General features: G+C 46.4%; 2 protein-coding genes across 7 annotated transcripts in view; one reads left to right on the top strand and one right to left on the bottom strand.

Annotated features, from left to right (window-relative positions):
- Positions 1 to 2,171, bottom strand: part of CCDC148 (coiled-coil domain containing 148) — a 48,197-nt gene extending 46,026 nt beyond the window's left edge. For 3 of the 6 annotated variants that reach the window (XM_071435555.1, XM_071435554.1, XM_071435549.1), the window contains exon 1: positions 2,023 to 2,171. The gene's annotated coding sequence lies outside the window, so the exon portion shown is untranslated. Of the gene's footprint in view, positions 1 to 17; positions 272 to 2,022 lie in introns of all 6 variants that reach the window. The other 3 variants (XM_071435552.1, XM_071435550.1, XM_071435553.1) reach the window with 2 other exon arrangements.
- Positions 2,172 to 2,314: 143 nt separating this feature from the next.
- The window catches only part of PKP4 (plakophilin 4), a 67,550-nt gene continuing 44,806 nt past the window's right edge, over positions 2,315 to 25,058 (top strand). Inside the window, exon 1 of the mRNA XM_071435584.1 lies at positions 2,315 to 2,402. The gene's annotated coding sequence lies outside the window, so the exon portion shown is untranslated. The remainder of the gene's footprint in view (positions 2,403 to 25,058) is intronic.

A 25,058-nucleotide genomic window follows, 5' to 3' on the forward strand; every position in this document is an offset into this window, starting at 1 on the left:
CCAACAGCATTTCTTACCCTTTCCCATCTCACCCCAAGAGGAGCTCCAAAGCACAGTCAGACTCTGCAGTGTGTGGTTCTGCAGGGATGCAGGGCACCTGGAGCAGCCTGTTCCTGATCACCTGGGACAGCCAGAACCGGGAAGGCCTGGGGATCCTGGGGATGGCACTGTGCCACATCCTGTGGCAGGCTGTGCCTTCCACAGCGACATCCAGGAATTGTCCCTTTTACTGAGGGACAAGTGAGCGCAATCCTTTCCCAAAAGCCGTTACCTGTGAAAGCCAAGCCAGCATAATAACACCCAAATTACAGGTGAAAACCAGCTGAGACTGATTTGAAGCTAATTTAATTAATCCAGTACACCTTTGGTAGAAGCAACCTTTGTAACTAAGGAAGGTCACAGTTCTCATACATCCTGCACTTTCTCTTCTATTTATTCTAGATCTAGTTAGTTCACATTTTATCTTTCCTTCACTCCAGCTCTCCACTCTCATTTGACCCTTTCACCCCTTATTTTATTTCACATCTACTACTCTTTATTTTCCTAAGTTTCTACTGTTATTCCCCTCAGTTTCTGTTTCCCATTTCCTAGACAGAGACCACCATTTTGGTTTAATATTTTATATGTAATTCACATGGAATAAATTACGAGATTTTTCAGAGCAGTGAGGACTCAAGACTCCTGTTTACAGCTGCCAAGCATTTTCCATGTGGATATCATCATAATGTAGGAGCTCCTACTGCATTATTCAAAATACAAACAATTATACAAATAGCAACAAAAACCTCAGCGATTAAATATCTTGCCAATAGCCTATGTGGTTTCCATGTAGCAGAGTACATTCCAAGTGGGAAATTCAGAGAAGGGACTATAAGAGTTTAGAGTTCACTCTCCATGTCCACCTGCCTCCTCCTCGTTACCTGCAGCTCCCTCTCAAGCAGAGGCTAACGAAACACATAATTCTACCTGCAGCATCAGCACCAATTAAACCACATCACGAGTTCATGTGTCCTTATGCCTAAAATAAAACTACGGTTCACCCCATCAAACACTAAACCGAAAAACGGAGCTGGATGGAAAACAGACACAAGTTACAATGTGGACACTTTTTCCACGTTCCTTTACAGCAGGCTTTCTACACCATCCGCATCTATGCAATAGGGGAAGAGAGTGAGTAAAACAACCTCTTGAGACAGCGAGAGCTGCTGATTTAAGTGGCCATTTGGTTTTGGCTCCTCTGAGCCATTTACAGCGTCATTCAATGAAGTGGAGAGTGTCGATCGCTATCGTACCTGCGGGGCGGGAGGAGAGAATAAGTAAATGGAAAACCAGTCACACCTGGGCTACAGCGGGACAGTCTGTTCGGGAAGGAGAGGAATGGCCCCAGCCAGATCCCCGAGACACACCGAGAGGGTGAGTCCAGGACAGGCATGGGATGCAAAAAGTTGATCAAGCATTTAAAACGCCCAAAGCCTCTTATTGAAATGTTTTACGGCGATTTTAGGGATACTGGCTTTTCTTTTCTACGTCTATGATTCCTCACACGCCATCAAGAGAGATCAGCTGCTATTGGAAGCTTAAAATGGTAGGATGTTAAAACCCTATGGGAAAGCGTTTTCCATCTTTCCCAAACACCTGGACTTAGCCCGTCGGGTCTGAGCAGCGCCGCGGGCTGTGTGCTCTGGCGGTACCGGGACACGGCAGGTCACAGGAGCGGCAGGTCGGGCAGGACCAGGGGCAGCCAGCCACTCCCAGCTCCCTGCCCAAGCAGGGCCGTCCCGCAGCCCGTGGCACACGGTGACGGGCACACGGGCCCGGCTCTGCGGCTCGGCGAAGCCCCCGAGCTCCGGGCTGCTTCCCGCCCCGCTCCCGCGGCGGCTCCTTCGGCGGGACAGGAGGCGGCCGGCACCGCGGGGCGGGCACGCCCGGTGACCGCGGGCACCCCGCACCGGCCATTGTGCAACCGGTTGCTCCATCCATCCGCTCACACACCGCTCGCCCCCGCCGCGCTCGGACACTCACCGCGACGGGTCCGGCGGGTGGCGCAGGAGCAGCCTCCCGTCACCACGGGCTGTCCCGGCGGAGCCGCCCCCGGCAGGGGTCGGGTTGGGTCCGGTCCCGTCCGGTCCGTCCCGTCCCATCCGCGCCGTCTCCCCCGCACGGCATCGGTAACCACGGTAACCTCAAGTCGCGCCGCCATTGGCGGGTTTAACGCGGAGCAGCAGCCAATGGGGCGCCGCCCCAGGCCGCGCCTGGCCAATGGTGGTGGGCGCCGGGCCGGGCGGCGCGTGACGCGGCGCGCGGGCGGGGCGGGGCTGGCGGAGCGGGCGGCGGGGCCGCCACCATGGAGACCCCGGGGTAGGGCGGGCGCGCCCGGCGGGGCCGCGGGGCCGCTCCGCGCGGTGAGTGCGGGGCACGGGGGAGCCGCGGGCTGGGGCTGCCGCGCGGGAGGGGCGAGGGGGCGGCGGGGTGCGGTGAGGCGGGCGGCAAGGGAGGCGAGGCGGCGGACCCCGCCGGGGTATCGGGGCTGTAGAGCCGTCGTCTCGGGCGGCCCCGCGGGCGGAGCGCCGCGCACTCTCCGTGCCTGCGGGGCCGCCCGGAGCCCGGTGGAGCCGCCCGGAGGGGCCCTGCGGGCGGAGGTGCCGCCGCCCGGCCCCTGCCCCGGGCGCCGCGCGGCACCGGGCGGGAGTGCGGAGCCCGGGCCCGCCGGTGTCCGCGGCCGCGCCGTGTGCGCGGGGTGTGCGCGGCGCCGCGCCGGGAGGTGCGAGCCCGGCGGAGCCGCTGCGGGTAGGGCCACCGGGCCTCGCCGTGCCCGCAGCGCCGCGCAGCTCCGGGCGCGGGGCCGGGCGGGGACACGGCGGGGGATGGCGGGGTCGGCGGAGCGGGCAGGGGGAGCCGGCAGCGCCGGGCCCTGCGTGCCCCGTGTGCCCGGACCGGCGGCCGCGGGGCCCAGCGTCCGCCCCGGTGTTCCCCGGAGTGCCAGGCTTCGGCTGCCGCCCCGGTGCCGGGCGTGCCGGGCCCCGCTGCCGTCGCGGTGTTCCCTGCGCGGGGGTTTAAATATGGATTTTTCACCCTTCGTGTGACCGCGGAACGAGCCGCGCTCCCGTCGCCGAGTACCGGGAGCCGCGGAGCATCCTCGGCCCGCGCACCGGGAGCACGGCTCGTGGGGTTGTAGTAACTTGTGGCGGCGTTTTCTCCCCCGGCTCCGATCGCACACGCGGCGCTGGCAGCGGGGCAGCACGTGCGGGGCGTGGGCGCGGCGGGGACAGCGGTGGCCCGCGGGGACAGGTGGCCGTGCCCGGCTGGCCGTGCCTCGGGCACGCTGCAGTGTGTGCGAGAACAGAAAGTGCTCTGCAGGTGCCGGTTACCGAGTGCGACTGCCGTGGCTTGGGCTGGGAGAGCTGGGAAATGAAGTCTCGCCGCAATAAAATAAATGCTGATGCTGAGCCCAGGCTGTTTCAGCACAGAAAAGCCAGAGCTGATGACTCAAGCCCCCTCTGGTCCATTTCTCCTCCCGGCTGACGCTCAGGAGACATCACCAGTTCGCGAGCAGAGAACTGAGGGTTTCTGAAGTGCCTCTGTTTGCCCCATAGACCTTTGTACTTTTTTTTTTTTTTTCTAAATAGCCTCCTGCTCCCTGTTAATTTTACATTAGTCATTGCTTCCAGATTCGACTGTTTGAAGGAAAAGGTGTGGTTGGACTGAGAGCACTAGTGTTGCATGAGCTGGCTTTTCAGTTTTTTCAGCATTGTCAATTTTTGATAAATTGGAGTTTAGAGATTAGTAGATTACAAGGATGATAATGTTTCCCCCTTAACTAATAACTATATTTTTGAGGTCAACATCAAATAATTTGTTCATTGCGATAAAGATATGGGAACCTACTAAATGTGCTTGTTTAGTTTATGAGGAGACAGTAATTCAGTCGTGTTCATCATATTTAAAGTGGCGGGAGTGCGTGTTGGGAGCAAAAGCTTTTTGTTGGCATTTATATACTGTAATGTTTCTGTTAAACATTACAATGTTATATGCAAGTAAATGTAACATGACTGTGAAAGGTAGGTTGCAGTAACTTTCTCCTTCTGTGAACTGCTCTGCTGCTGCTGAAATAAGATGCTATTAATATTTTTAATTAAGGTAGAAAAGCTGATAGGCCCTTTCCAGTAAAAACTGTGTCTTTTTCCTTTTCATCTTGTTAGATGTTCAGAACAAATAGCAGTACTGATACCAGAAGTTCTGCTTTGAAACACAGTTGGAGAAAGTTTCGTGAGAGTCATCCTCTATGAGAGGGGAGAATTTGTTCATTTCTTAGAATGTCAACAAGATAACACCTTTTGGAGTTTGCATTTTTATATAGTAATGCAGGATCCTTTTAACAATGAACAGTTGAATTCAGTCACACAATGTAAACAAGTTATAGGATGCAGTACCTTTTTATAGAAGCTTCTTGCAATAGCAAAACAGTGTCTGTAGTGCATTTTGAAGTATTTTTCATATTCAGTGATAGCATATGCTATGTACAAATAATAGTAATCTTAATTAGTAATGTGCGTTTGCTGTTTAGTGTAGAAATCTGCATGCACTGAGAGAAGACTCTCTGGAGAAAAGCTGCATTTTAAATGAACAGAAAACATGAAGAACTTCATGTACTTCTGCTTCACTTTATGTAGATTATTTCAATACATTTAGTACAGATGAAGAGCTAAAGCAGTTCTGAACTATGGGACTGTGTGAGTAAGGTCTACATTTTGTTATGGGGATTTTTTTTTTCTTCATTTTGATGCTGGGAATAATCAAGTCGTGTAACATTTGGTTATTTGTTTGGTGCATAAAAGCAGTGGCTAGTTTAGGGAGTTCAGTGAGCTTAACAGTAGACTAGTTTGCTTTAGTACCAGGTTTAGTACTTAGTGTAATGTGCAACAGAAAAGTCCCCGAAAAAGCAAGCAGAGCTTGTGACACTTGTCTGGAAAAGCATGGTTGTGAGCCTGCTGTTGGCCACAGTCTGTATCGCTCTCAGTTGCTTTTCTGTCACGTTCAGTGAGTCTGGTGGGTTCCGTGGAGGTGCTGCGGGTGAGCAGCGGCGCTCATGGTGCGGTGCAGCAGAGCAGTGCCCGGAGCAGAGCGTGTTCCTGGCAGGCTGCCATGGGCTGGGACCCCGCTCCAGGAGTTCCCTGCCCTGCAGGAGCAGCAGCTCCGAGTGCCAGGGCTGCCTGGAGCTGCTGCAGCAACAACGCCTTCTGCTACCTTGCACAACAAGCATGTGGACATCTCCCCGGGAGCCTGTGTTGGTGCGGGTCAGAATTCTGGAATTTTCAGCATTTTTGCATTTTTGGTTAGGTTTGGTGCCTTTTTTTTTTTTTTCTCAAGCAAAAATAAGATATTAAATCCTTATGAATATGGCATGTACTGCCAGTCTAAAGTTAAACTGGTTCCAGCTTTAGTAATGAGGTGGGAAAGGAGAAAGGCCTGGCATAGCTTTGTGTGTGAGTGACCAGAAACCAGATGTGAAACTGGGCTGTTGGGCATGGCCAGTAGCTATCGCTTGCTACCTGCCTCCGCCTTGATTGCAATATTGCTGACAGCAAGGCAGTTCAAATGCTAGTGAAGATGGGGAGTAAACACACAACCGCAGCCAAGCCCAGAGCCAGGGCCTGTGGAAATGGCCCTTCCCAAGGAGCAGGCTGTGCTGGCCCTGGCAGCAGAACTTGGGAATGGAGCTGGAGGGGATGATGGCACCGAGTGATCTCTGGGCATGTTTGGGAGCTTTGCTGATTCTCAGCTGCTTTTCCTAAGGCCTGCGAGATGTCCTAGTTCATTGGATAACTTCTCATGTTCTTTTATCCAAACAGAATACTCATTTATTCTGCTCGGGGGAGGTTTGCAGAGGGAGGGGAGGAGGTGGATAAAGACAGCCAAAAACTGCCTCTGGTGACCTTCCCAAAGCTTTTGCTTGCATGGAAGAAAATCCCAGCGTCTTGTCAGTGAAATCTCTGCAGCTGGCAGCAGCGTTCAGACCTTTGCTCCTCTCCCCCTTGCTGCCCTTAGTACCTCTCTCCTTTACTTTGAGGCAGATGAGAGAGGTCTGGATTTCAGGAGGAAGGAAGGAGTCCATCACTTTCACAGAAGACTAATTATTTTCTTTTTTGATAGTGGAATCAAAAAGACTCTGTCATTGAAAGGGAAGGCTGAAGGAGAAGGGTCTGGGAGTGGTGTGTCATGGTGGCTCAGCTGGGCCATGGGAGGCTGGAGGCCATGGTACTCGGCCATGGGGCAAGCCGTGTGTGTGTCCAGGGCCAGGGAGGACATGGGGCAGTTGTGTGTGTGTCCAGAGCCAGGGAGGCTGTGGACTGGCCGTGTGTCCAGGGCCAGAGCAGCCGTGTGTCCAGGGCCAGGGAGGACATGGGGCAGTTGTGTGTGTGTCCAGAGCCAGGGAGGCTGTGGACTGGCCGTGTGTCCAGGGCCAGAGCAGCCGTGTGTCCAGGGCCAGGGAGGACATGGGGCAGTTGTGTGTGTGTCCAGAGCCAGGGAGGCTGTGGACTGGCCGTGTGTCCAGGGCCAGAGCAGCCGTGTGTCCAGGGCCAGGGAGGCCGTGGGGCAGCCGTGTGTCCAGGCCCAGGGAGCAGCCATGTGTCATGGGGCAGGGAGGCCATGTGTCCTGGGCCAGGGAGGCTGTAGAGCAGCCATGTGTCCAGGCCCAGGGAGGCTGTGGGGCAGCCATGTGTCCAGGGCCAGCCATCTGTCCAGGCCCTGGGAGGACATGGGGCAGCCGTGTGTGTGTGTCCAGGCCCAGGGAGGCCGTGGAATGGCCGTGTGTGTGTGTGTGTGTGTGTGTCCAGGCCCAGGGAGGCCGTGGAATGGCCATGTGTGTGTCCAGGCCCAGGGAGGCCGTGGAATGGCCCTGTGTGTGTGTGTGTGTGTCCAGGCCCAGGAGGCCGTGGAATGGCCGTGTGTGTGTGTGTGTCCAGGCCCAGGGAGGCCGTGGAATGGCCCTGTGTGTGTGTGTGTGTGTCCAGGCCCAGGAGGCCGTGGAATGGCCGTGTGTGTGTGTGTGTCCAGGCCCAGGGAGGCCGTGGAATGGCCCTGTGTGTGTGTGTGTGTGTCCAGGCCCAGGAGGCCGTGGAATGGCCGTGTGTGTGTGTCCAGGCCCAGGGAGGCCGTGGAATGGCCGTGTGTGTGTCCAGGCCCAGGAGGCCGTGGAATGGCCGTGTGTGTGTGTGTGTCCAGGCCCAGGAGGCCGTGGAATGGCCGTGTGTGTGTGTGTGTGTGTGTGTGTCCAGGCCCAGGGAGGCCGTGGAATGGCCATGTGTGTGTCCAGGCCCAGGGAGGCCGTGGAATGGCCCTGTGTGTGTGTGTGTGTGTCCAGGCCCAGGAGGCCGTGGAATGGCCGTGTGTGTGTGTGTGTCCAGGCCCAGGAGGCCGTGGAATGGCCGTGTGTGTGTGTGTGTCCAGGCCCAGGAGGCCGTGGAATGGCCGTGTGTGTGTGTGTGTGTGTGTGTCCAGGCCCAGGAGGCCGTGGAATGGCCGTGTGTGTGTGTCCAGGCCCAGGGAGGCCGTGGAATGGCCGTGTGTGTGTCCAGGCCCAGGAGGCCATGGAATGGCCGTGTGTGTGTGTGTGTCCAGGCCCAGGAGGCCGTGGAATGGCCCTGTGTGTGTGTGTGTGTGTCCAGGCCCAGGGAGGCCGTGGAATGGCCGTGTGTGTGTCCAGGCCCAGGAGGCCGTGGAATGGCCGTGTGTGTGTCCAGGCCCAGGAGGCCGTGGAATGGCCGTGTGTGTGTGTGTGTCCAGGCCCAGGGAAGCCGTGGAATGGCCGTGTGTGTGTGTGTCCAGGCCCAGGGAGGTGACTCCAGCACAGGCTTGCCCTCCTTTCAGGATGGGCTGTGTGAGTCAGCCCTCCTTCCTGAAGAGCCAGTGGTGTCTGCTGGGAACCGGCCCGGCCAGTTCCCTGCTGCCTCTCCTGCCTTTCCTCCCTGCCTGGCAGAGCCTGTGGCTGCCGGGATCCGTGGAGAGTGTCTGGGGCTGTCTTCAACTTTCTGGTCCTCTTCATTGCATCCCGCTCTTACAGGAAAACAAAGATGACTTTGGAAAGCTGGGAAAAATCTGTTCTTTGAGTATGGTGTCTTTAAACAAGGTGCCGTTTTAACAGAGTTTTTGGCATGCTTTTGTTATACATGTGTTTTCCTACTTTAATTTTAAGCAATTTTACTATATTAAGAAAAAGAAATTGCTATTTTTCTCCAAAATGTCTCCATGACCATCTCTTGTAGATCTCCCCCCCTTTTTTTTAACTTTGCACAGCATTTTAGAGATTTTACCTAGCTAGGTAAGAAATTTCCTTACAAGGAATTGAAGACCAGTCAACTTCCTGTTTAATTGCTTTTAAAGATAATTAAAATATGTCTTTATTTTAGTGGAGAAAATGAAACCAGGAGTTGTTACTTAATTTGAGAGTCATTAAACCATTATTCAAGAAATAAGTAAAATTAACCCCCCATGTAGTGTTCCAACTGAAATGTAGTGTTTTTGTGAACCTTCAATTAACATTATAGTTGATCTGATGTTTTGATTGATGTTGTGATGAATTCATTATTAAAGAGCAGAAAGGAATCTATTGTAAATTCTTTGAAGGTGCACAAGTTGAAACTTGCATTCTGCATCACAGCTCAGTGGGGGGATTTTTAATGTATTTACTGTTTGTGGATGGGTTGGTGGTTGTGGGCAGTGCATGAAATCCCCCTGTGGCTATGGGATGTGTGAGGCAGGTGGTTCACAGCCCCTTTGCAGGCTGTGGGATGAGCTGGCCTTCAGGGTTCGCTGAGTTTGTGCAGAGGAGTTTAGGGCACCAGGCTGCCGTTCCCTGATGAGTGAGATGCATCTCAGAGCATTGCATGGGCGAGCCCTGATGGGATTTGCTTGTCTTGGGGCACCGGTGCTGGCTGGTGGTAGGGGTAGCTGTGCTAGATTGGTCCAAGAAATGCCCTCAGACTGACTGGGGCCACCTCCAGCAGCTTTCCTAGTGCAGGTAGGGAAAGGAGTAGCACAGGTCTGGGAGCAAGCGAGGAAAAGAAGGAGCTGTGGTGTGATGCCAAATATCACCTTTTGTCCTATGAGGTCCAGCTGTAAGGAACAAGGAAGAAGCATTAAACAAATTCTAGATTTCTGTTCGTTTCTGTGGGTACCAAAAACTTTTCCTGTCTTTATCTTCTTATCAAAAGCTCTTCATCTTCTGTCTGTGGTGTGTCTAGCCAAAGACTATCATCTGGGCTATGCTTTTAACAGGTTTTTATAAACGGACTCAAAAGCATTTGCATTACACGTGTCCAAATAGAAAGCACCTAATCTATCCCTTAGTTTGCTCTATATGATGTAACTTAATGCCATCTGTGCTAGAAATCAGATGTGAATGGGAGATGTCCATTTTGTGGTGGATGTCTATCCTCTTCCCCAGGAAGGCAGCAGCAGGCAATGCGTCCTAGGTGCTCTGAAAGGAAACCTCTTCAGTTCCAAACCTGTGTTCTTCACTGTCTTGCCTTGGCAGAACTTCCTGTTGTGTAGTCTGGGAATTAAGTATTGGCACATTTGTTATCATACAGGTAAATCTGATTGGTGAAAACTAAAACTACAGAAACTCACCTCTTTCTGAAATGGTTTCAGACAAATGATAATTCTTTAAATTTAAAATATTGGCAGTGAGATGACTGGTACAACACATCACTTGTTTTTGGGAGCATGTTTATATTTTGGATGGGAAATGAAAAACCATTGAACCCAGAAATCTCAGACTGGCTTGTAGACTTGTGAGATGTGCCCATTTGCTCTGTGTTATTGGGACTATCACATAAAGAAAGAAAATTCTGAGGTTTTTTAGTTTTGCTATTGTTCCTTAGCATAAATCATAGCAACAGCATATGAGATTTAGGAAACTGAGATTTAGGAAACTTCACTGTCATTAAATACATTCTTTTCCAGAAGATACTTAAAAAAAATCCTAGTTTAGTGTTTTTCACAGAATAGATACTGGCAGAAAAACTTCCTGTGGTTCAAGAACTTGACACTTCTTAAGGAAGTTCTGAAGTTCTGGTAGAGAGCACTGCCTGTTGTGGGATGCTTTTTGTTCAGGCTGACGTAGTCAGTCTTTCAACACTCAGAGTTTTTTAATTTAGTTGTGGAACCCAGGTTATTTTTAAGCAGGAAGAAAATTCACCAGGTCATGTACTGACGCTGAGACAAAATCAAAAAACTGCAACAACAAAAGACCCAAATCCCAAAAAAAAAAAAAAAAAAAATCCTGAAGATATGTGGTTAAAAGTGTTGAATTAGCAAAGCACACTGAATCCAGGAACTGGATTTGTCTGATGAGCTACTGAGTTTTATTTTGGCTAACTTGAGTGCTCTGAAAGGAACCACCCACTGTCCATCGGGAGCTGCTGCTGCATTGATCCAGTCTGGAAATGTAGTCACACAGTGGAGGAGGATAACATTCTGTATTAAACTTAATGCATTTATTGCTGTTCATAATGGGTAGATTTTAAATAACTTATTTACTGTTGTAAATATAGATACAAAAGAAGATATCCTGAATCACAACTTCCTGCTTTTAGGAGGTGTGACGTGCATTATATTTAGGAAGTCTTGCCTTGTTAGAATGCAGCAAATGCTATTTTAGTGATACAGTTCATTGTATTAATTAATATAGTAATATTGAATTGGTTTGTATTACTAGTATATTGATTTAACCTATAATATTAATATATTTTAGACTGAATTTTGAAATATAAAAGGAAGTTATTTTTTCAGATAGCAAAGATAATTCAAGTTATTGCAATTTTTCCAGAATTTTCCTTTTTTTTCTCTGCATCTCAATGTGTCACAGGAGTCATATTGCAACAGAACAAAAATGTTTTACTATGGCACTATTCCAGGTTTTTTTTGTTGTTTTTTTTTTGTTTGGTTTTTTTTGGTTTTTTTTGTTTTTTTAGAAAGTTGAAGAATATGCTTTATGTGCAGCAGTGCACACTGTAGGATGGTATTTCCTCCTGGTCAGGTGTTCCCAGTTCCAAAGGGACCGTGTGGTGAAGGCTGTGTTGGTCGGGCTGTGTGCACCTCTCTCAGGTAGAGCAGCTGTGGAGGTTGCAGCTCGGAGCACCAATGACTGCACGAAACCCAGTCTGCACCAATCCAAACAACAAACCCCTGCACCAGGCTGGCCGGAATCCTCAGCTCTTCACTGAGTGCTGGAGCTGTTTTCACAGAGGTCACTGAATCCTGTCTTTCTAAACTGATTGCTCTCCAACTTGGTGTTGTGATTGAGCATGGTGAAAACAAAGGACTGCTGCACAGACACTTTCTGTGCTTTGAAGCATAAACATGACCTTTTTCCTTGTGCATGGAAGCTGATTGCTCATGCCTTAGAAGAATGCCCTGGTGTGAAAAGTTCAGACAGCCTTTCCTTCAGCTATGCAGCACTCAGGAAGGCCTCATTCCACAGGCCAGCAGCTGCCTTGTGCTCGTATGGGATGTCCTCACAAAACGAAGAACTGCTAACTCTGAGCAGATGACTTCTAGAGTTGCTCTTGCTTCTCTTGGAGCTGGTAATTGGTTCTTCCTTCCCCCAGGTTCCCTGACACAGGCAGGCCTTTGGAAGAACTTGTTACTGTTGTCTGCATGGCAAATAGCCACCTGCCTGTGAGGGTTTTCTTTCCAAATATTTGACGGGTCTGTCTCACTTCCAAGTCTTTAGTGGGCAAACTTAAACATGTTGGAGGAAGGCGAGCCAAGCTGTGCTGCTGCATGGATTGCGTTCGGCTGTTTCCCTCCTTGCACAGGATCTCGCAGAGGCTGCCTTAGCTTTGATCTCTGGACTTAAAACTATCCTCTAGCTGACTGAAATGGTTTGCATCTTGCACAGAATTATAGCCAGAATAGAGATTTTTATCTTGGAATTTTTTTTACCTTGGATTTTTATCTTGGAAGCAAAAATGCCTTGTAAGTCCAGAAATTCAAGGGTGGTGTGTCCTTTTCCCTAGTACAAACATAAATACTACCTGTGAAAGCTCTGCTATGTCATGCTGCTAATGCCCAGGAACTAATTAACAACTAGCCCCAGAGCTTCTGCTCTGGCAACTTATAACAGCCTGGGGCAGGAGGAGAGCAGGGATGTACTTGGGATGTCTAGACAGGCTTCTTAACTTACTAAATTTTTACAACCTTTATTTTATCAACCCTCCCATTGTACCGCTGTCTTTTGGATTTACACTTGTCAATGTATTCTATTAATTCTTACTCCAAGGTATGAGGTGAAAATCCTTATAGAAGAGTTTAGTCTGTTGAAATTCAAAACTGTTAAGCTTGCTTTACCTGTATTTCAGAACCAAGTTTTGGTTGGTTCTAGACAACAGATGAATAACCACTGTTCTGCAATTTCTTTTGTTGCAAGAATCACTTGAACCTGGAGCTTTTAAAAGATTCCTTACAGACCATGGGAAAAAAACTTCTAGGAAACTGCTAATGCTTGGTTTTCCTTCAAAGTATTTATCCATTTTACACAACTTTAAAAAAGATATTGTAAGTTGGAATTTATCTCCTTTACAATTACGTCCCCACAATTTAGCTGAATCTAGTGATTCCAGACTGGAAGATGCGATGTTTGTGCAGCCAGCTCATTTCCTAGTGGAGGCTGGGAGAGAGCCCCAGGGTGCAGAACCCACTGCTCAGGTCCCTGTCACTGGGGATTAGCCAGAGGAATCTCTGCTCTGCTGCACTGGAGCTGTTCTAAAGGGTTTGTGGATAGCTCAGTTTACCATGGCTTGTGATATTTGGACCTTTTCACTTTCTGAAATGACACAATTCAGTGGGAAGACAATGCTTGTCACTGAGGATATGCTGTTTTTTGGAATACAGTGCTTGTTAATGCATTGGCTGATCTCTCACATAGTGCATGGAGTGAGCAGCTCTCTGCTCTGTAGTGATGGGGACTTTGTTTGCCTTTCAAAGGCCCTCACTGATGGACAGCCTTGTATGCTTCAAAGTTCAGACTTCCTGCCAATGTACTTTTTCAATATGAATGTGAATCACTTTGGTGTGTTAAATTTGTGAGACCTACAACTTCATAGATTTATGAACACTAATGGCAACCTTTCAATTTAAGTGTGCATCGGTTTTTCACTCAGTTTTCCTTGAAACAAAAGCTGGAGTTTGATATGATTAATCTTGTCCAGGATCCTGGCAGTGGGCCTGTGAAGCTGACTGAGGTGGTGCTAATCCCTGACTTTATTTCTGTTTTGCCTTTTTTGTCCAGAAGGGTGTGTTAGGAGATGCAGTGACTGTGCCTCTCACCTGGCCAACATTGATCATTTCTTCTTCTAGATGAAAGAACATGTCTGTCAGACTTCCGGCAGTGTAGGATCTCTGTGGGTTTACAAAGCAGATTCAAAGAGAATTGTGACTTGTGTGTGCAGAGTGACTTGGGTAGGGGACAATCAGCATGTCCCCCAAGTTATTGTTTATTTTGCTCATTTGGGCGGGTTACAGCAGCTGTGGCCTTGACTTGCTCCTACGCTGGACTGACAGGATCAGATCCCTCTTTGTCCCAGGTGAACTTAAACCAAGATGTGAAGTCTTGACACAGTACTGGAGGAGGGAGACAAAGTGACTTGAACTGATGGTTTTCACATGCCAGCTTGTACTTTAAATGAGGTGGAACTTGAACGTGTGATTTTGTGGGTATGCAGATGTTCCTGGCATTGCTATGGGTGGATGATAAATGCAGTAATAGCTTTGGTTGTTAGTTAGTTGAGCTCCTGTGTGAAGATACAGGTGTATGTTTTATTAGAGTCCTAACTGAAATGGCCCTGCCACAGGAGGAAAGCAAGCAAATCACCTTGATTTGACCTTAACATTTTCCAGCTGCAGAGATGCCAGCAGAATGTGAATCAAAACAGTACTGCCTGTAAACACATCCCAGAGGAGCCAGCTACTTTCTGCTGGTTTAACTCTGATTGAAGGAGTTTGACTCCCTTTAAGTTAGATATGATTTTATTTGTACAAATAAGAAAAAATAAGTCAGATGTACCAGTATGATAGGAATCCTCTCTATGGATCCTAACAGGGCAATTACAACAGTGGAGAAAATAGCCACCAGTAATTCTATTCTCAAATGATATATTCACTGTACTTTTTTACTTTTCCAAAATGTTCATTTCACTAGGAAATTTCCTAATTTGTAGCTACAGTGATAAATTGGTTTATGGTCATTTAAGACATGTTTGGTCTTCTCTCAAATGTTTCCTTATCCTTATTTTTACACGAAGTATTCATAGAAAACAGTATCTGCTCAGTTTCTATTTTGAAAGGTTTCTGGTGATGAAAAAGGAGGATTTGGTTTCTTTATCATCATGACAGCCTTTGAATTCAGGCAGACCAGCAGAACCCACTGCAAATGTGAGAATCAAGGCCTGTGCCAGGTGCTGAGTTAACTTCCATTTCGTTCTAAGGGGAGCAACACTTCAGATTCTCTGCTGGAAGTGTGTTTTTGATGCCCTCTGCAACAGCATGTGCTGTTACTGTGGCCATGTCTCAGGAGCAGCTATGTTCTTCTCTCCATTCACCTCTTGATGATGGCCTTGCTGTCCATCACAGAAACTTTCTTTGTTCACTGTCTGTGATTTGGGTAAAGAGCATTGGCGAGATTAATGCCCCATGCCCTTCTTGCCTACCAAACCCCACCAAATTTGGAAGATATGAAAACCCGTTGTTTTGCCACTGTTAAGAGTGATCAATCACAAGGCAATTCCTAGTGGAGAAACTTCTCTCTGGATGGAGAAGTTAATTCTACTTCTTTGTCTTCCTTCCCTTAAGCAGGCTGCATACACAATGATGGTCATTTGACAACAGAGACGGTGTTTACCTTTGTCTGAGGCACCTGCTGGGCTGTTACCTGGCTATGTTTTCTCTGCAGACAGATGTTTCTGTCATCCTTAGTTGCTGTGCTGCTTTAGCTTGCTTGTCTCCAGCTTTCTCATAACTCCATTATTATTTGACTTGGAAAACAGCAGCAGGCAGGTAGATTTCTCCTCTCCCCTTAGGCTAGGAAGGGAACATCAACCTTCTTTTGCATTTGTATCTCTTTTTAAAAGTAGGTATGCTTCCCAGATAAGGACTCCTCTATTAGCTTAGTTATATGCCTCTGTGTGTCATCCCTTCCACTGCTTTGGATAGCTATGAATTTATTTGGGAGCAGGAGATCAGCTCTGCTGGGTTCAGCTGGTTCATATCACCACATTGTTTCCTATTTTGTAAGACTGGTTCTTCTTAAATCCACCACTTAAGTTACAGTTCTTTTACTTGAATTGTCTTTCCATTTAGGAATTGAATCACTCCATAGCAATTTTGGCAACTGATTTTTTTCTGTTCTGTCTTTTAGGCTTGAGTTTGTTGAGTAATCATTTTTATTTATCTGCATTTTTTTGTCACTGTATCCATTAAATGAGTAGCTGTGCCCACGACTGTGCTGATTATTCGTGCCTCCATTGATGTCTAGAGCAGCTGGGTCTCACAGGACCAAGATTCTGGTGGTATTTCTTTCTAACAGAGCTTGCACCCCAAAGTGTGAGTGGCCACTACTAGCAGCTGTCTCTTGTCTGCTGTTGGAGATTGACTGAACAGCGTTAATGGCTATGCTGTAGCCTCTATCTTTTGTCATGTGAAGGAACTCCAGTTACAAAACTGAACAGCCTTCAGAGAGGTAATTACCTTCTTTGACTTCTCTTGGTGACATGACTGTTCCTATCCTTTGAATTTTGCTTTGGTCAGTGGGTCTTACAATTCTCTGATGGATTAAGATTGTAACTAATGAATTACAAATAGGACAGAAGTCTATTGTGAAGACAGTGAATTGATAGCTTACTAAGGAAGCCCCTTTTTTCTGTTGAAAGTTGGTAGCTTTGAGCATGCTGTACTTTGTACCAGTGCAAGTTCTTCAATCTTTTGCTAAGAGGTTTTCAGTGAGGTTGGGTCTTCAGTTCTTTGGAATTCAGTGTGAAACCTGCAGTTCATATTGCCACTCCAGTGAACAGTTTTACTTTCATGAAGACTTACTTGAGGATAATGGATTCTAAAGACTTGTCCCACCCCTGCATGGTGTTTGTTGGCCTAAGGTATGGAACAAGTAACCAGCCTTGTGTCAGAGCTTTGTCCTGTGCCAGCTCTGCCACCTTTTCCTCTCTTTAAATGCTTTCATTTCTCATTCCTGTGCAGGACAGGGGTAGTGATGGTAGTGATCTTGGCTTTGAAAGAGAATCAGACTGGCTTCACCAAGATGAGGGCTGGCTCCCTGGCACTGCTCTGGCCTCGGAGGCACAGGTGTGCCAGCAGTGCCACAGTGCTCCTGCTGTCCCTGGCACCGGGACCACGGCAGCAGTGTGTGGCCAGGACAGTACTCCTGGCAGGAAGCCTGGGTTCTTCTGGGCTGGATTATCAGCCTGGCATGGTTCTGCTCAGCCTCGTGCTGTGTTGGGTGGTGGCTGCCCTGCCTCAAGGGAGCTGTGCTCGGGTCCCCGAGTGCCCAAGGACAGCAGCTCTCCAGGATGTCACCCCAGGACACATGGGCAGGGTACTCTGTCAGTTCAGTTGTAAGTAAATACTGTCTTTTAAAGTGACCACAAGGGACTTCTTCCTTATTCCTGGGCATATCCTTTCTGTGGCTCACCAAGAGGATGATGACAGGCAGCATCAGTATTAAGAACAGATAAAAATGGGACAAGGTAATGTGTGTGCATGTTTACCCTGCTGTATGGGAATGTGCTGATCTGAAGTCTGCATTACTAACCTTGCTGAGGGCTACTTTTAAAGCATATAAAAAAAGATTTTGACAGTATTCATCAGAAGATGCGTGCTGAGTCTTATTTGGAATTAACCAGCAGCATTACTGTAGAGAAACAACTTAGGAAATGTATTTACCATTTTAAAGAAGCAGCTTCTTTGAAAACCTTATTTGAAGTAATAATTATGTGCAGACTATATATATATATATATATATATATGACATTTTTCATCAAGTTTTTATTGGGCTTTTGTCAAAAAATGTGACAAAAGAAGTGCAGAGTTACACATTTCTTTTAAAGGTAGATTTTTGAGCCTACTTTTGCCCCTCCTTTCTGGGCATGTTCACATTTGCTCTGGTATTTGCAGATTTACCTCTTAGGTCGTATGAGAACTGAAGTAATAGAGAATGTCCTATATTATATTAAGTTAAAGAATAAAAACCAATGGTTTGAACCTCTGTGGAATTCCTGTGCTACTGCTGAAAAGCTCAATTTTAAATGTTTTGGGTTTGAAGTGGTCTCTCACAAATAGGCAAGAAAATGCTATTAGGTGGATATGCATTCTGTTTCTATCTGTAATCAATCCTGCTGTCTGTGATACCGAGAAGATAACCAGCAGCTGCCTTAGAGCACCTTACTGAGATGGTTCATTTTAGGTGGCATGAATGGCCTGTGTGCCAAGTATTTTCAGCTGCTGCAAGCCAGTGGTTGGGGTGTTGGTGATTCCTCCCTTCCGCGCAGGGCTCAGCGCTGCATCCTGCCAAGGGGGCCGGTTCCTGCCCCGCGCTCCTGCTGCCTCTGCCGCACTTCGCAGCGCCCGGAAGGGACAGGTCAATAGCAGCTCTCTGAAACTGTACATATTCTTATGGAGCTGAAGTAAGACATTCTAAAAATGGAAAGATATGCCTCTAACTACAATTACCCCGTAAGCGTTACATAAAAGAGCAATAAAGAGCAATCTCGCAAGTGGTGGAAGTGCATTCTTTTCTGCTGGTGTCATCCAGGAGTGTATTTCCTGAGTTGTTGTATTGACATTCTCCTGGACTTGCAGAGAGCAAGCAGGAGCAGGCCTTCTCAGGTTTGAAAGTGGAAATCCCCTAAAACGCTAATTAATTGTTGTATTTTTTTTAAGACTTAAAATTGGGTAATTTTCCAACTCCCTCCTTGTTACTGAGAGGCTTTGCTTTTTAGCAAAGATTTTAAACCCTTCATTCTGAGATTTGTGTTACAGCACAGTGAAAATAACTGGTTGAGTTTGTATCTTCACTATTGGTAGATATACTTATTTAAATATATCAGTATTAATTGTCAGGCATATCTAAGTGTGAACATTTTTTTTTTTCTATTATGTGTAGATGTGAAATTATCTAAAAAATCATGTTCGTTTGAATTTGGAAGGGCAAAAAGGAGCCCCTGTATTCCATTTAGAGAAGACAGCAGCACTTAAATAATTAATGTCATTTATGTTGTCTGTTATTGGCAAGAAGGTAGCTGTAGCTCTTTTAAATATTATCCTTGATTATTATTTTGTCTTTCCTGCAGTGACTTCACTATTTTGGCTATTACTGCTTTTCCCAAAAGTCTCTGCTTTATATCTGAACACAGGCAACTTCTGCATAAAATTTGCTTTGCTTTGGTTGCTTTCTTCTGACTTTTCAATTGATCCAGCTTGACACTGGGTGCACAAAACTTCAGTGAAGCAGTCTGGGAAGATTGTGCATTTTCAATGCAGTGCAAAATGGAAAAGAAGCAGGAGTGATCAGTGAGGTACCTTATTTTTCTTTTCCCTCTGTTTTCTTTGCCAGGGGAAGGTACTTTGATTACAGGCATCCCAGCTTTGTGTTTTCCTCAGAGCTGTTGTTTTGCAGTGTCTGCTTTGATGCAGGACTTGGTTCTCTGTGTCACCTGCATTACCTGGAGCGTGAGTGAGGCAGAGCAATGTGTGGGAGGTGAAATTGGGTATTGCTGGGGTCGATGAGCAGACTTCAGCGTTTGGTGTGTTGGGGTCAGTTGGGTTTAGCTTGCTGTTCGTTCTGAGCTGCATTCTCCTGCAGTTCCTGACCTCTGCGTGCTGCCCACCCCTCCCTGCTTTGTGTGTCCCTGCCCCAGCCATGCCATGTGGAATGCCTGGAGTGCCAGCCTGTGCTGCTGTGCCAGGGAGCACAGCTGTGACGGAGCGCATCCCAAGCTGCCTTTCCGTGCCAGCCAACTGCTGCCTTGGGTTCAGCTCCCTAAGGAGGTGCCCTGGTCACCTCTCTTTTCCCAGGGCTCTCACCTTGGCTTTCTTGGTTGTGTCTCACAAAGCCACATGGCAGTGTCAAGACTACACCAAATGTGTTTCTCTAGTGCTCTTGTCATTCAACAAAATTAGGTAGATTTGATAAAACAAGCCCACGCTATTTTCCCAACACTTGAAATTCTAGTGCCTGTTACTGGTTTTGGTGTGCTTAATTGCCCTGCTCAGGAATTAGCATGTGACTAGAATATAGGGCAGGGAATTAAAAGGTAGAAATAAGATTGGTGTTGTTGTGACTACTCTTTGAGATTCCTTTGATGTTAGCATCTAAAATACAGTTGAGTCATACTTTCAGTCTTTCAGGAACTGAGGCAGGAAAGCTATCTAAATTGCATCTCCAACTGGTAAACTTTGATGGCAAAATGTTGCCATCTCATGACAAAATTGCATGCCTTTAGCAGATTTTACAGGAAGAAATCCTTTTCACTGTGAGCAGAAAATTGCATCGTAGGATCTTGTAGTGCTGCATAAAGATGCAGTTCTGCCACACAGCAGGAAGCCTGTGAATGCTGTTCTTAAAGTTTCTCCTTGTTTTAACTGAGCATCAGCAAAGAACCATATGCCTTCATTCAGTATTTGTTTTGCTTCTTGACCAACTTTCCACACTTAATTCCACACTTAATTCACAAGTGTGATTTCCACACTTAATCTTCATTCCTTCAATATATAGTTGTCTGTCTCTCTGACTTTTTTTGTTGCTGTATGCTGGATTGCCTACCTTTTGCACTGTGGATGTCTGTTTTGGAGTATAGTTACAATTATTGACTTTATTTAATGTACCATTGACTTGACTTTTCCCCCCTGTGGCACTTCCGCAAAAGGTTTCCCTGCCTAGCCAGGCACTTTAACCTGAGCCTGCCTAATTTTGTAGCTGTGTTTCTGTCACCTACCCTTGCTACAGGAAGGCCTATGGGTCACTTGGATGGGAACAGTTTGTATGGTTTTGTGTTTATCAACATTGGCTCATTCATCTTTCCTTGTGGTTTTCCTCAAATTAGTCAGTTGTCCTTGATCTCCTCTAGTTGTGATATCATTTGTAAATTTTGGTGTTCACAACTCTTCATCTCTTCAAAAAGTATTAGTAGAAATACTTAATTATCTATAGAGTAGAGTTATGTGTAATCCTACTACAGTACTTTCAATTTTGAGGGGTGAACAAAATCAAATACACATGGGAAAATAGCACCTTCGGGATATTGGAGAACTGATGGAAGTATTGGTAATTGTGGCCTGAAAACCCAGATGCTTGTTGCCTAATTCTTATATTTTGCTTCTACATTCAAGGAGTTTTTTAAACTTCTAGCTTGGAGAACAGAAGAGGAGAGAGCTTCATTTGCTTAAATGTAAAAGTTTGCAGGTAGAATGTTCTTGGCAGCAAACAGAGTTTTGCTGTGGAGTTCTAATTCAGGGCAATAGGAAGAGTAATCTGCAGTTTAGTAATTGATGAAACTTCATTTTAGTAAATGAACTTTCATGAATTACTAAACTGCAGCTTACTCTTCCTTTTGCTAATCGGAAGCCATGTTTGGAAAACAGTGGTATTCCTCAATTTATGTTTATGGTATGCAAGAATTTGACATTTCTGTAGTAGTCATTTGGGCAGGAACATCCACTGGTAGCACTGAAGAACTCATAAATGTATCCTGAGTAAAAGCAGGGTTTCAGCGTGGTCAGTTTTCAGTTTTGCAGGGGCACGGCCGGGTTGCTGTCCCTGCCGCAGGCGGCTGAGCCGCCGCCAGTGCGTGGCTCGTTCCTGAGGCATGGCTGTCCCTGCAGATGTGCAGGCTGTGCTGCCAGTGAGCACACAGCTGTGCAGGGGAGGCACTGCTCACAGCTGCTTGCTGTCTAGAGGCAGGAGATGACCGCCGCTGGTGGCAGCCAGCTCCACACCGTCTCAGGGACACATGTGACACCACATCGCTCAAAACTGGCATTGTGCAAACAGGGAGCTGTGGAAGTCTGTAACTCTCCAGCTGTCTTTTGTAATGGGAATTGTAGCTGATAATTGTTATCATTGAGAAAATTTTTTGTATAATATTTTTTTTCAAATATACTATATGACAAAATTGAGAAGCATACTTTTATAAAGGCATAGAACATATATTTGGGTTGCTAATACTTCTGAGGCATGTCTCCCTGCAGGTAGTGAGCATTCTCTCTAGCAATAACATAGTCACACTTGAGCAATAATTTTGCTAGGAGAAAATACAAGTAGAAATTGAAGAGCAGTTGCAGCCATTGTTGTGATTGGCAGTGTTCATATCTGTACTTACAGCCATTCTCATTTTAATTGCCATTTGCTTGTTTGTAGTTTTCGGGTGGAAGATGGAGCGGGTACAGGTTTGTTTGGAGCTGGGGAGCAGGGCAGCAGTGCTGTCAGCACAGCATGCCTATGCTGCAGGTTCTCAGCTGTCAGTCTGCAAGTCATGTTGTTCTGTGAAATTCATTCTGCAGGACTTCATACCTGCATTAATTGCATCTATTCCAATACCAAACTGAGAATTTATCCTTCTGTGCATGGTTGGATGAGTAATTTATGAATGCCCTAGCCACCTGACGGCCTGCTTGGAAAACCTAAAATCCTTCTGTGGTGCTACGTGTCCCTCCTCCCCCTCAGTCTGCAATAGAAGAGAGACTGAACTTCATCCCTCGAGATCAATCTGCTGTCAGTTTGCTGTTCTGCAGAGCTGGCTTTGAGCACTGTGCTCTGATGAGGCTGTGTTCAATGGCAGTGGATTTGGATACTTCAGCAGAAAAGAGCAACACAGATGTGGGATGGCCCAAAGGGAAGGCTCAGATTTGGGGTCTCTTTTTTCTTATAAGTCATGGAGCCTTGTTGACTTAAACTACTGAAAACTCTATTTATTGCCATTTAGCTTCTCGTGCTTCATACGTTTGCCAAGTGTAAATGCTCTCCAGACATCCTTCAGATGACAAAGAGGCTTCTTTTCAGGTGAGCTACAGACAGTGCCTCAGGCCTTGAAGGACATGGTTATAAATATGTCTTTATTCAAAATGGTTGTCTTGCTGTACATGTCTGATACCTTCTGGTGAATGGCTCACTTGAAAGCTATAAAAGATATTAGTCTTGTGAGCATGTTACAACTAGATATTTGTGGATGTAGAATCTTGCCTGCTCACTGGAGTGGAGTTGAAGTATGTAGCCAAAAAAACCCAAAAAACTGTCTTTTCCTAGGAACTGTAACAAAAATATGTTTATCAAATGCTAGGGTAATGTACATTTTAAGATTTTAATCAGGATACAGTACCAAATGGTTTTTCAACCTGCATATATTTAAGTAAAAAACAAAAAAATTAAAAAGAGGAAAAAATATGTGTTGTAAAGAAAAAGGGATTAGGAAAGGGCTAAATTTAGTGGTAAATCAGTTAAACATCTCCCACATTTCTCAGGGAACAGCTCAGGTGTGTGTAGGTTTCCTTTTTGACTATGGGACTCAGTCTGCACAACTGTGCAGGTGGTTTTTATCCTGCCATTACTGAAGTTACTTTCTTCTGTGTTTTCATCAGATAACATGTTTATTTTCTTGATTTCATCCTTAAGTCTGCATGAACTTGTGCACTACTAATGTCCATAAAGAAAACATGTCTTGAACACAGTGGATAGCCTGCAGTTGATGTTTGGAGTATCCTCCCCTACTGCATCTGGAAATTTCAAACCCTGTCTTTTATGTAAACACTGAAGCCATCTTTCACAGAATCCATTTTTAGTTGCTTGCATCATCCTTGCAAGCGGATAAGTTGTCATCTGCTGCCTCTCCACCCAAAGACATTCTGCAGGCTGGCAGACAGAGCGCAGAGCGTGGTTCAGTCACTTGGTTTCAGGAAGCTCGAGCATATGAATCCCTGCCTGGTTCTTAGGTGAGCAGCTCTGGCCTTGCAGCAGGGTGGATGCAATGGGAACTGCTCCTGGAAGTGCTCTGACAGCTCTGTGAAGGAACCTGAAAACAGATAAATTTTAATCATATCTTCCTGTAAAAACCAGAAACGTAGTACGGCTTGTTCAGGTTTTGACTTTTCATGCACACTGTAAAGGATGAGCAGAGTCCTTGACCAAGAGCTGAGATTTGCCTTGTTGTTCTCAGTGTAGATATACAAGAATAACTTTGTCATGTAGTAAATAATGTTAGTGTCTCAACAAGATGATTTTAGCTTATAGGAGCTTTTCCCCTCTGTACTAATGAGTATATGTCTAATATCATTGGTAATTTACTATTGTTCCTTGAATTACCCTTGTAGCTAGATAAATGTGAGGATTTTCAGTGATGAGAGGGTGTCCATTGTTTTTTGCATGTTGCCCTCATGAAATAAATACGTTATTGTTGTTGTTGTTGTTGTTATTAATAATCCATTATTATTATTATGAATCCACTATTATTATTATTATCATGTCCTAGCTGGCAGAGTTGGTAAGAATTTTATTACCTCTTCAGCATGAATTGTGCTGGTGACTGTTCTTACTGGCTGCAGGTCAGCAAGGGGAGGCTCAGAAACAGGGAACATAGGTAAGAAGCATATTTGGAAGAATAACCAATGTAAGGAAGGCAGGAGGAATACGAAGGGAGGGGATTAGGAGGTTGTGAAAAAGCACCACTTCTGTCTGGCATCAATCCTCAAAAGGTCTGGCTTTTTCTTGGGCCTGCACTAAAAGAAGTGGGATTATTCGGTACTGGCAAAGCTGTCTGAATATGTCTAGGACAATAACAGAAGGAGCACTGAAAAGTGGGAAGTAGAGACTAATGACAATGAAAACCTAAAGTATGGTTTACTACACTTGGTTTAGTGATTTCTCCTATTTCTTCTCTGTTTCTCAGTAGTGTGTTCTTGCTTCCTTGTGTCAGTGATTACTTGGCTGCAAGATCAGCTGGCTCAGGAAAACACACCCCTATCTGGTCCCCAAAAGCATGGCTGAGTCAGATGAGCTCCCTGAACTGCTGGCTTTGCAGTGTCTGACCAGTCAATCTGACCCAAAAGAAGGTTTTTCCCAGGTTCCTTCCCTGTGTGCTGAGAGCAGTGTGAGAGCCCGGACTGGCCTGCTGCTGGAGCCGCCGGGTGACTCTGCCCAGCCCAGGGCAGGGGGCTGTGGAAGGACAAGGGCTGGGGGGCTTTAGGAGCTGGGGCTTGCGTGAGCCACGTGAGCAGAGCAGGGGGTGCACAGTGGAGGCAGCACTGTCCTCTGAAGGGAGGGGCAGTTATGGGGCTGTTTGCCCAATGTGGGGGTCCTTGCCGAACCCTCCATGGATAGAAAGCTGTCTTTATGGTGGCTTGGTTTGCTCTGCTTTGATTTACTGTGTGGTTTCATAAAGCCATTTGATGAGTGAGTCTCTACAGCAGAGAGGCTGGGAAAACCACTGTTCTCAAAATTATTTTGGGGTATTTCAAACTGGAGGCTTCAAATTGAGCAGCTTTGTCTTTCTTGCACACTTGATCTGGATATGCCAGCCTGGAGCAAGGTTATCGCTGCTTTTGGTCTTTACTTCTAAATGGAGAATTTGAAAATTCAGAACAGATGTTAAGAATTTTCTTGGACTTATGCTACAAGATGAACTATTTAAGTATTTTCCTGAAAAATTATCTAAGTGATTGAAAGACATTATTTTTTTTACCAGAGACTGAAATGCACAACAAATTCTCCATGTTTCCAAGCTTCTCACATTGTACTCTTGAGCTCTATTAGAGACATTTACACCGTGCACAAGTCTCCGTTCTGCAACATCCAACAAAAGATCATTCCAGAACATTTAAGACTTCCAATTCTTGTGTATTCTTTGCAATAGCAGAGAATTTAGTGTGTAAACTTTGATGTTCAGTGATGTTAAGATGTAGTCAGGTGTGCTGAAATGCACTGAACAGAGCTATAAACAGTAAAATATATTTTCTGAGTTTTCATTGTGGCTACAGAGATCCTAGATCTTGAGTGTGCAGGA

The sequence above is a fragment of the Agelaius tricolor genome, unplaced genomic scaffold (genome assembly GCF_023055355.1).
Source record: "Agelaius tricolor isolate 1412-34295 unplaced genomic scaffold, bAgeTri1.0.p SCAF_10, whole genome shotgun sequence".
NCBI classification, from domain to species: domain Eukaryota; kingdom Metazoa; phylum Chordata; class Aves; order Passeriformes; family Icteridae; genus Agelaius; species Agelaius tricolor.